General features: G+C 34.5%; 1 long non-coding RNA gene and 2 pseudogenes across 2 annotated transcripts; all 3 read right to left on the bottom strand.

The window, feature by feature from the left end:
- Window positions 1–3,555: 3,555 nt before the first annotated feature.
- On the bottom strand, window positions 3,556–4,374 carry LOC18591565 (chaperone protein dnaJ 11, chloroplastic pseudogene; annotated as a pseudogene).
- A 2,222-nt stretch (window positions 4,375–6,596) lies between these two features.
- On the bottom strand, window positions 6,597–7,898 carry LOC108663068 (uncharacterized). The gene is made up of 2 exons (XR_001928986.2): window positions 7,732–7,898; window positions 6,597–7,315 (listed from the first exon to the last, which is right to left on the bottom strand). It is a non-coding gene; the product is annotated as an uncharacterized LOC108663068 (long non-coding RNA).
- Window positions 7,899–9,353: 1,455 nt separating this feature from the next.
- On the bottom strand, window positions 9,354–10,525 carry LOC108663131 (chaperone protein dnaJ 11, chloroplastic pseudogene; annotated as a pseudogene). The gene has a single exon (XR_016028019.1). The product of XR_016028019.1 is annotated as a chaperone protein dnaJ 11, chloroplastic pseudogene (transcript).
- Between the last annotated feature and the right edge of the window lie 1,605 nt (window positions 10,526–12,130).

The raw sequence follows: 12,130 nt of genomic DNA, 5'->3' as shown, positions 1-12,130 counted from the left end.
CAATCGTAAAGTGCTTCTCAAGTACTATTAATGACATTCTGATTTTGCTTCTTAAGTACACAGTAGTTTTAGATCTTCATGAAGCTACTTGGTGTGTTTGGCCCTTGTTCTGTTACTTTCATCGAAAAAGAATCTTATTTCATCCTTTATTCATTTACATTTGAGAGTGTCAGTGATATCTTTATAGGTGAGATTTTTATAACTTTTTAGCACCTATTTCAAATAATTTTCAATTATTTTAAATTGATTATTAGTTCACTTTTGCTTCCTTTATCTAGATGTTTTAAGCATTGGCAAGATCCCTTAGAAAAGGTGCATATTTATTTTTCATTTTTCTTAAAATTAAAGGAAGAAGATTCAAACTTATTTTTTAAGTAAGAGATTATATTTTGACTAATGAACCAAATGCTCGAATGCACATATTTATTTTTCATTTATTAATTAATGCATTCTATCATTGACACTAATTTAATAGTTTATATTTAATGTGATGTCACTTTATAAGTATGTTAAAGTAATTTTTTTAAGTTTTTAAATATAATTATTTAGTTTTTAATATTTTTAATATATTTATTTTTTTATTAATGACATAGTAATATTTATTTGATTATTTGATAATACATAAATTATTTTACTTCATCTTTTGCCTTTATTTGTACAAGCTTCTCTGTGTTAACAATAAATCCCATTCTCCAATTGAATGCAAAATAAAAAAATATATATATCACTAGATAGCGAAAGAAACCTAGAGAATTTCACAAGCTTTTATGCCAAATAAGATAGAAGGTATGTGGCTTATAAAAAAAGCAGTTTTAGAAGGTGTGTTTAATATTATTTTTAATCTATTCTTTGTACATTCAAAAGACAATTTCACAAGCTTTTTACCAAATAATATTACTACTTATAATTAACAAATTAATTAAGACAATAATTTAAAGCTATGATCTACATACAAACCGAAGCAAATATTCAACTCCAAACTAGACTCTTTAAACAACAAATCGATTATTTTTTATTTTTATTTATTTAATTAAAAAAATTGAGTTTTTTTAAATTTTTTTATGTCTTTTCTCACTTCCACTTTCTTTCTTCACTTAGTTTTTTTTTTTTTTTTTATCATTGCATGGCACTTGCATTTAGGTCACTTAAACCCAAGTATATGGGCAAAGTGATAAATAGTTTCGGGGATAAGGATAAAAGTTGATAAAATTTTTTAATAAATTTTTTTTAATAAAATTAGATGAAATGATAATATTATTCAATTTATGACTTATTCTCATGAAAAATTAAATTATGAGTGCGCTTCATCCTACTTAGGGTTCCTTCTTGCTTCATCTACTTAGGGTTCGCTCATGCTTCATTATACATATCATAGCTTTTTTCTTTATTTTTTTTTCTAAATTTCATAAAAAATCTAATGATGAATTTCAAAGTAAGACCTCCCGAATATAATAAAATTAATTGAAACAAATTCAAACATATCCCAAATATAATAGAATTGGTAAAATTAATTAAAATTTTGAAGAGTTAAAGTTAGATGCAATAGTAAATCGTGTCTGAGATAATTTCACGAGCTTTTTATGAGTAAAAATATTAGTAACTATTAATTAACGCCGGATCCTTTTTTATGTGTCATTTTGCATTGGGTTATTGTTATTTGATTTTCTTACATAAGCGTGTATGAAAAAGATCTTGGAGATGATAAGATGAACACAAATTTCAGTTCATTTCCTTTAATCATTAACATTAATATTAGCTCAAATTACATACTCGAACAAATGATCTTGCTTCCAATTTGTTTGAAAGGGATCTTGCCAATACTTAAAATTACAATACCAACGACAACGTTGCCTCAGCTTAAGACAATTTCTTTTCTTCTAGAAAATATTACAATGCTAAATAGAAAGATCGTATAAAGAAAGATAAAACTGAAAAAACTATTGCAATGAAAGTATATACCTCGGCAAGGTTTGAAAGAGGCAACTCGTCCTTTAGACTCATCACTCGCCACTATCAAGAAATCGTCTTATGGCTGTTGAAACTAAGGGTGTTAGTGGTGAAGAAAATAAAAATAAAAATAAAAAACCTAATAATGACACCCTTTTTATATTCAAGCATGCAGCGCCTAAAGCACTTTTCTGGTAAAACAAGTATTCCTAAACTCTAATGCCCAGTTCATTATATTTGATGGTAATCGTTTTTACCTGCCACTGGAGCCAATGTCTTAGGCCCAATCAAGGCCTTTGTATTAAAGCAGCTTTCAAAGCCTACTTGAAGTTTGGTCCGAATCAATTAAAAAAAAGCAAACAAGCTCTGGCATATATCCTTGGGCTATGAAAATTAGATTAAAGTCCAAGATTTGCATTATTTCAAGGGAATTGTAATTTATAAATAATAGAACTAGTTTCCCTTTCATGGATATAATTAGTAAGTCGTTCTAGAATGTTGGTATTTTTTATGAAGCAAATGAACAGAACTTTGGTTATTCTGTTCTATACCAGGTGCTTTAGTGTTAGATTAATGACAAGGATATCTACTATAATAAAAGAAAAATGATTACGTTGAATTATTTATATCCCTTTATTTTATTTATTTGGTAGATCTCAAATAGCAGAGATGAGATAAATAATGGTAGTTGTTCTTTTTTTTTTTGTATTATTATTATTGCTGAAAATGCTCTTACACAACACAACAGAAAAGCTATCATTGGCATCATACATACACTGAATGCTAGATGAAATTAGTAGTAATTTTAATCTCACCCATCTTATTGTTCGGCTTTTTGGGTTTTGAGGAATGAAACTCAACATAAAAAAAGTGTCATCCTTTGAGGTTTCCGGAAGATAAAGGAATCAGCAAGTGTAGGTCGAATGTTTTTTGCGGTGTTAACGTTGGATCATGAAATTAGATAAGCATTGACTTGTATTATCCTACTATTTTTTTAAGACCTTTTCGGCTTTTTGCTGAGCTGTTGCATTTATCCTGGACAAAGAATAATCGTAACATACACATTCGAGTCTCTATGATTGTAACGAGTCATTTGGAATCAAAGGAATAAACATTTCCTTCCTGTTATGTAGCAGTTTGATTGATCAGTGAATGTTATCGGAGTTTCCAATTAGATCACTTTTTCCGACTTATCTAAATCTGCCCTCACGAAACAGTGCAGAGGAGCTGTGTTTTCTTCTTCGTCCTGGTTTTTTTGTCCCAACTCCTGAAATTTTCCCGTTGGCAGGCCAATAATTGCAATAAGTTTGGCCTAATTCCGTAGCTCTTATCCATAAATTCCATCCTGCACATGCAAACCATTATGAAACGATGAGTGAAGTAACAATATATCACCCCTTTTAGTTACATTTGAAGTCTGCGATCGGACTATGAAACTGATATTCAACTTGATGTCTGGTCTCAACGTCTTGAAAACTTTGCATTTGCCTAATAAAAATCCCCAGCCTAATCTGAGTGGGATCTATGCAACTCAGTTTTAACTAACAGATTGAGATTGGTAGTATTTATTATTCAATCCTAAGTTTTCTGACATTGAAACCATAAAACTAAAGAAACAGAACACTGAATCCATGAATGATATAAGAAAATCCAAACTTTATACACTCAGACTATAAAAAAGCTGCCTGTTTTAGGTCAAATCTTTTTCTATTTACAGACGGGGTATTAGCAGTTATCAGTTTTCCCCAAAAACCAGAAGGCCCAAAACAATAAAAATCAGGGGGCGAAGTTTCCATTCATCACTCTGAAATCTACACAACTGAAAAATCCAGTCCTGAACTTCGTGATTTGTCCAAAGTGTCACCAACATTGATCAGTTTCCCAGCTTCCCCGCGTGTAACCAGAAAATCCAGAAGACGTGGGGCTGGCCATAGATGCGGCAGACGCTGACACGGCAAAGGATCGTCTCGGTCTGAACAACAACGTCCGATCATAATCGGCACGTTTCTCGGGATCAGAAAGCGTGGCGTAAGCTTCATGTACTTTGATGAACTCGTGTGCGGTGGCGTTATTTTGACCGCTAGATGAGGCGTCGGGATGCAGGACTCGCGCCAGTCTCCGATAAGCAGCCTTGATTTCCTGACAAGTGGTGCCCATCTGGATCCCCAAGACCTCGTACAGTGACGCTGGAGAAGCAATGTGGGAAACCGGTCTCTCAGCCGCCGATGCGCAGGCGGCGGAGACACGGAGTGGCCGGAATTGGACACTTGTCGGCACGGAACTGGGTTCCTTGATTGAAACTTTGTGGCCCATGAAATGAGCAGAGGAGGAGCCGAAACAGGCGAATGCAGAAGATGTGGAAGCCATTGTTCTGATGTGCCAAAGACCGTTAATTGTTTGTTGTTGTGTTTACTTTGTGTTGGAGAAGTAGCCAGATGGGTAAGGATATTTATAGATAATTGGTTAACCAGGGTTAGCTCGATTGGTTTAACAAATTGCTTCCAATGGCTTATCCATTTGGAAATTTGGATCTTCTCTCACATGCTGACTCAGCGAACCGTCGGCGTTTCAGAATCTTTTACCCCACGACCACAAGCTGTCAAGCTGGCGACAAGTCACTGACTTTTTTGGGAGGTCGCTGATTAAAAAGGCACATTTCAGGAAGATGCACCTCAAACCCCGTGAAATAAGAGTAGTTTTTTAGCGGATCTTTTGGCTGTTACTCCATGGTTCTTGATTCTTTCACTCTGATATGAATTCCGATGAAGCTGAATAGGATTCTTTTCAGCAGGTTTTGACCTCCCGATCCTTTTTTACGGTGTCATTTTGCATTGGGTTATTGTTATTTGATTTTCTTACATAAGCATATATGAAAAAGATCTTGGAAATGATAAGATGCCCTCAAATTTCAGTTCATTTCCTTTAATCATTAACATTAATATTAGCTCAAATGACATATTTGAACAAATGATCTTGCTTCCAATTTGTTTGGAAGGGATTTTGCCAGTACTTTAAATTACAATACCAACGACAACGTTGCCTCAGTTGAAGACAAATTTTTTTCTTCTAGAAACAAGATAGTTTACAAATGAAAAATCAGATTTGAAGAGTCTCTCCCTTCAGTTTAATAATTCTATAGAATTATGCACTTAAAATAGTATAACAAAAGTTCAAATTTGCATCATCTACTTGATGTCTGGAAAAGAAAATTGATGCTGAGGTAATGGCGAAGAAATTGAGTACGCCAAAACTTCTACTATAATGAATGGAAAATTAAATCTTCTGGAAAGGTTAATGCATGAAGCGGACATGAAGTCAGATTTATTTTCCGCTCTCCCCTAATTTCCCTGTACATGTGAACGCGCTAAGGATATTTCAATTATTAAGCAAAGAGACAAAAAAAGTACTAGAAATATGGAAACATTTAGTACTAGTTGCCAACTGCCATGGTGGTCCTGTTTGACATGAAATGAATGGGAGACACGAAGTCGTATGGTAACTGTGGGCTATAGGAAAAGCTTAAAAACATGTGAACTATCACCTTCCACTAGTAGCAAACCGTGGCTAAAAAGCAATCCAAGCATATTTATTTGTCACGTCTTGTGCTGGATTCATCAGCCCAAATCTTAGAAATGTGCAAAACAGAAAAAACCAATGAGTTCGAAAACTAACAATTAGGCTTGTTTTGGCGCGTTGGATAATTGAATCTGGATGGATAACTTTTTTTCATACTTGTTAAAACATTTTAATATTTTTAATCATGTTTGTTAGCATATTTTAATATTATATGGTTTAGGGTGTTGTTAAAATTTCATAATGTAACTGTATTTATTTTGTAACTGGTATAGAAAGAATATATATATAAAAAAATGGACTTGAGTCCAAAAAATTTAGTTAATTCAATTAGTAATCGAATTAAACAATCTAATTCGATTAACCAGTTAAATAATTAATATTCAAATTTTGATTCATCTGATTAATCTTTTAAATAATATTTAACTAATGCAATTATAAAAGTTTTTTAATCCTAATTATATAGGATGCAAGTGTGCCTTGAACACAATGTTCCTATCACGCTAATTGAGCCTAAAAAATTTGGGGTCCCGCGTTTCTTTCTTAGAAAGGTTGGGGCCTGAATTGGTCAGCCTGTCAGGGCAATAGCTTGAGTTAGGTAATACCCAGGAATGAGCTCATTCAAGGAAATAGCCTGAGTTGGGTCAGCCGGTCAGGGCACACTAGACCATAGAGTTGTTAGTGGGCAACTCCAACTTTTATATTGTTAATGGGCGAGGACAAGAATTTCACGAGCATCGTCACATTATATAATAAAATTGATAAAACTCTTTCAAAAAATAAAATAAAATTGATAGAACTAATTGAAAATTCGAAGTGTTAAAGTTAGAGACTCTGTTTAAAAAAAGGTTTAGAAGATATTCTGAATATTATTTTTAATCTATTCTTTATAGATTTGTACTGAATATTAAAGACAATTTTACAAGCTTTTTTACCAAACAAGAGCAAAAAATTAGTAACTATTAATTAACACAAAAGTATTTCACAAAATTATTCTAAGCAAGTTTGACTCATTACTGCCTATAAATAACAAACTAATAAAGACAATAATATAAAGTTATGATCCACATAAAAACTGAAGTAAATAACTCTTTAAGATCGATTTCTAAATGGCAAGAGACAAAACAATAACAAAACTCGTACAAGTAGCCCATAATTAATTTTAAGAATATTGAATCTTTTCATTTTCCTTTCTCTTCCATGGTTTGTACCGGTACAAGAAGCAGGTTGATCAACACTCATCTCGAGATCTGAAGTCGGAGTAGCTGCTGCAGTTGCACAACTGATTATCGTGACAAAGGCAAAAACAAAAGCCAAGAGGATCAAAAGGCTAAAACCAAGCCAGTAGAGACCTACGAGCGTAGGTAAATCTTCAGATTTAGGCTTCACCACATAGTTATTAATGGGCCAACAGATTATTCTAGCTAAAAGCAAAAATAAACAACATGCTGCACCGGGAATGATAGGAAACCAGATTGGAGCTGCAATTTCTATGTCCTCTTCATCTCCATTCAAAGATTCCTTCTCGAGAAAGACAAGTAACCACCATCCACTTAAATCATTTAATCCCAAAAAACTAGTTCCCCAAAGACTGACAATAGAAATAACGTGACAGATGATTAATCGAGCATCGACTATACCCTTCCAAGTTGTTGCAAATAAGACTGAATGCAGCCAAAGTATGAGTAATAAAAACCATTCAATTCCAAGTTATTGCTTCTACATCTTTTTTAAAATTCAAAATATTTTGTTTAATTAAGGATGGAGGATTGGAAGAACATCCGCTCAGCTTATCCTGTAAAAAAATAACAAATGTTGAATTCTATTAAAAAGTTAGAAATAAAATAAAAGTTACAAATTTTATAAAATTGAAGAGTTTATCAATTAATTCTACCAAATCGTGAATAAACCAACTCTTTAATGGTACCCTAAAAATTTCAAAAAAGAAAATATTTGTTACTAACAAAAATTGTAATCATATTATCATTGACTTACAACAATCATAAAAATAAAAAATATACAAACGATTAGGATTGGATAATTAGTATATATATTTATATCAAATTTAAAACAAGAATCTAAATCTAAAATACAAAATTGAAGTATAAAGAGAGATAAAGCTTAAAAAATATATATCTGGACAAAGCTAAATAGAAAGATCGTATAAAGAAAGATGAAACTAAAAAAAACTAGTACAATGAAAGCATATACCTCGGCGAGGTTTGAAGGAGGCAACTCGTCCTTGAGACTCATCACTCACCACTATCAAGAAATCGGGTTAAGGATGTTGCAACAAAGGGCGTTAGTGGTGAAGAAAACAAAAAAAAATACCCTAACAACTCCCTTTTTATATTCAAGCATGCGGCGCCTAAAGCACTTTTCTGGTAGAAAAAGTATTCCTAAACTCTAATGCCTTGGTCATCATATTTGATGGGAGACGTTTTTCCCTTTCACTGGAGCCCGTGACTTAGGCCCAATTAAGGGCTTTGTGTTAAAGCAGCTTTCAAAAGCGTGCTTGAAGTTTGGTCCAATTCAATTAAACAAGCAAACAAGCTCTGGCATTATCCTTGGGCTGTGAAAATTAGATTAAAGTCCAACATTTGAGCTATTTCAAGGGAATTGTAAATAATAGAACTTGTTTCCCTTTCATGGATATAATTGGTAAGTCGTTCTAGAATGTTGGTATTTTTTATGAAGCAAATAAATAAAACTTTGGTTATTCTGTCCTGTACCAGGTGCGTTAGCGTTAGATTAATTAAAAGGATATTTACTATAATAAAAGAAAAATGATTACGTTGAATTATTCATATCCCTTTATTTTATTTATTTGGTAGATCTCAAATAATAGAATAGAGATGAGATAAATAACGGTAGTTGTTTTTTTTCTATTATTATTATTTCTGAAAATACCCTTACACAACACAACAGAAAAGCTATCATTGGCATCATACATACACCAAATGCTAGATGAAATTAGTAGTAATTTTTATCTCATCCATCTTTTTGTTCGCCCTTTTGGGTCTTGAGAAATGAAACTCAACATCAAAAAAGGTGTCATCCTTTGAGGTTTCCGAAAGATAAAGGAATCCTAAATCTGCATTGATGATAAGCTGACAACACGTAGTCTTCCTCTAGGTCCAATGCTTTTTGCAGTGTGGCCGTTCGATCATGAAATTAGATAAGCATTGACTTGTATTATCCCACTATACTTTGGAGACTTTTTCGATTTTTTGCTGAGCTGTTGCGTTTATCCTGGACAAAGAATAATCGTAACATACACATTTGAGTCTCTATGATTGTAACGAGTCATTTGGAATCAAAGGAATAAACATTTCCTTCCTTTTATGTGGCAGTTTGATTGATCAGTGAATGTTATCGGAGTTTCCAATTAGATCACTTTTTCTGGCTTATCTGAATCCGCCCTCACGAAACAGAGTGCACAGGATTTGTGTTTTCTTCTTCGTCTTGGGTTTTTTTTTTTTTTTTTGGTCCCAAGTCCTGAAATTTTCCCATTGGCAGGCCAATAATTGCATTAAGTTTCGCCTAATTCCGTAGATCTTATCCATAAATTCCATTCTGCACATGCTAACCATAATGAAACGATGAGTGAAGCAACAATATATCATCCCTTTTAGTTACATTTGAAGTCTGCGATCGGACTATGAAACTGGTATTCAACTTGATTTCTGGTCTCGACGTCTTGAGAACTTTGCATTTGCCTAATAAAAATCCCCAATCTAATCTGAGTGGTATCTACGCAACTCAGCTTTAACTAACAGATTGGTAGTATTTATTATTCAATCCTAAGATTTCTGACACTGAAACCATAAAACTAAAGAAACAGAACACTGAATCCATGAATGATATAAGAAAATCCAAACTTTACAAACTCAGGCTATAAAAAAGCCGCCTGTTTTAGTTTAAATATTTTTCTATTTACAGACAGGAGTGTTAGCAGTTATCAGTTCTCCCCAAAAACCAAAAGGCCCAAAACAATGAAAATCAGGGGGCAAAGTTTCCAATCATCACTCTGAAATCTACACAACTAAAAAATCCAGTCCTGAACTTCGTGATTTGTCCAAAGTGTCACCAACATTGATCAGTTTCCCAGCTTCCCCTCGTGTAACCAGAAAATCCAGAAGACGTGGGGCTGGCCATAGATGCGGCGGACGCTGACACGGCGAAGGATCGTCTCGGTCTGAACAACAACGTCCGATCGTAATCGGCGCGTTTCTCGGGATCAGACAGCGTGGCGTAAGCTTCATGTACTTTGATGAACTCGTGTGCGGTGGCGTTATTTTGACCGCTAGATGAGACGTCGGGATGCAGGACTCGCGCCAGTCTCCGGTAAGCAGCCTTTATTTCCTGACAAGTGGCGCCCATCTGGATCCCCAAGACCTCGTACAGTGACGCTGGAGAAGCAATGTGGGAAACCGGTCTCTCAGCCGTCGATGCACAAGCGGCGGAGACACGGAGTGGCCGGAATTGGACACTTGTCGGCACGGAACTGGGTTCCTTGATTGAAACTTTGTGGCCCATGAAATGAGCAGAGGAGGAGCCGAAACAGGCGAATGCAGAAGATGTGGAAGCCATTGTTCTGATGTGTGAAAGACAGTTGATTGTTTGTTGTTGTGTTTGCTTTGTGTTGGAGAAGTAGCCAGATGGGTAAAAATATTTATAGATAGTTGGTTAACCAGGGTTAGCTCGATTGGGTTAACAAATTGCTTCCAATGGCTTATCCATTCGGAAATTTGGATCTTCTCTCACATGCTGACTCAGCGGACCGTCGGCGTTTCAGAATCTTTTACCCCACGACCACAAGCTGTCAAGCTGGCGACAAGTCACTGACTTTTTTGGGAGTTCGCGGATTGAAGAGGTACATTTCAGGTAGATGCACCTCAAATCCGGTGAAATAAGAGTACTTTTTTAGCGGATCCTTTGGCTGTTACTCCATGGTTCTTGATTCTTTCACTCTGATGAATTCCGATGAAGCTGAATAGGATTCTTTTCAGCAGGTTTTGACCGACCGATCCTTTTTTATGTGTCATTTTGCATTGGGTTATTGTTATTTGATTTTCTTACAAAAGCGTGTATGAAAAAGATCTTGGAAATGATAAGATGAACACAAATTTCAGTTCATTTCCTTTAATCATTAACATTAATATTAGCTCAAATTACATATTCGAACAAATGATCTTGCTTCCAATTTGTTTGAAAGGGATCTTGCCAGTACTTAAAATTACAATACCAACGACAACGTTGCCTCAGCTTAAGACAAATTTTTTTTCTTCTAGAAACAAGATAGTTTACAAATGAAAATCAGATTTGAAGAGTCTCTCCCTTCAGTTTAATAATTCTATAGAATTATACACTTAAAATAGTATAACAAAAGTTCAAATTTGCATCTTCTACTTGATGTCTGGAAAAGAAAATTGATGCCGAGGTAACGGCGAAGAAATTGAGTACGCCAAAACTTCTACTATAATGAATGGAAATTAAATCTTCTGGAAAGGTTAATGCGTGAAGCGGACATGAAGTCAGATTTTTTTTCCGCTCTCCCCTAATTTCCCTGTACATGTGAACGCGTTAAGGATATGTCAATTATTAAGCAAAGAGACAAAAAAAGTACTAGAAATATAGAAACATTTAGTACTAGTTGCCAGCTGCCATGCTGGTCGTGTTTGACATGAAATAAATGGGAGACACGAAGTCGTATGGTAACCGTGGGCTATGGGAAAAGCTTAAAAACATGTGAACTATCACCTTCCACTAGTAGCAAACCGTGGCTAAAAATCAATCCAGGCATATTTATTTGTCACGTCTTGTGCTGAATTCATCAGCCCAAAATATCTTAGAAATGTGCAAAACAGAAAAAACCAACGAGTTCGAAAACTAACAATTAGGCTTGTTTTGGCGCGTTGGATAATTGAATTTGGATGGATAAGGGAGAAGCAGTTGTTACTCTTTAGCCTTATCTATATCTATCCACTTGTGTTATTTACAACTGGGTCCGGCACGATGTCCGTCTAACGTGCGAGGTGCCTTCCTGTTCTTTTCATTGATATCAGACAAGACCACGGTTTTCCCAATTCAGGCCCTGTCCTCATCGCCGCAGTTTTGTGCCCATAAGCTTGCCACCCATATTTATTTTTCATTTATTAATTAATGCCCACAAAAATTTAATGTCTATATTTAACATTGTCAACGTATAACATTTATAAAGATAAAAAAATTTAAAATTTATTAATAAAATAATATTTTTGTTATTGATTGATAATAAACACGAAATATAAATTTATGATTTATTATTAATAAAATTGTTACTATTTACATAATTAACATTATTATCTCCTTGAATTACTTAGAAAAAGTCCTGGTCATTTTTCGTCGAAATGACACGATTTGTAAAATCCTGATCCAGACCATAAGCAAAGTGTGCGGTTCGTCATTCCCCACGTGATGAGCATGTGAAGGTTGAGTATCCCATCTTCATCGAACAGACACGTGTCGAGCTATGAGGAAATGGACGGTTGCTGCCGCCCGCAGAGACAAATCCAACGGTAAATTCAACGTATTCAATTTAAACAATGTTCGGTATCTGTGATGAGTT

Source organism: Theobroma cacao, chromosome 8 (assembly GCF_053813885.1).
Source record: "Theobroma cacao isolate CCN51 chromosome 8, ASM5381388v1, whole genome shotgun sequence".
NCBI lineage: Eukaryota > Viridiplantae > Streptophyta > Magnoliopsida > Malvales > Malvaceae > Theobroma > Theobroma cacao.
Note: the sequence above shows the minus strand (reverse complement) of the source record. Positions and strands in the feature narration are given on the sequence as shown.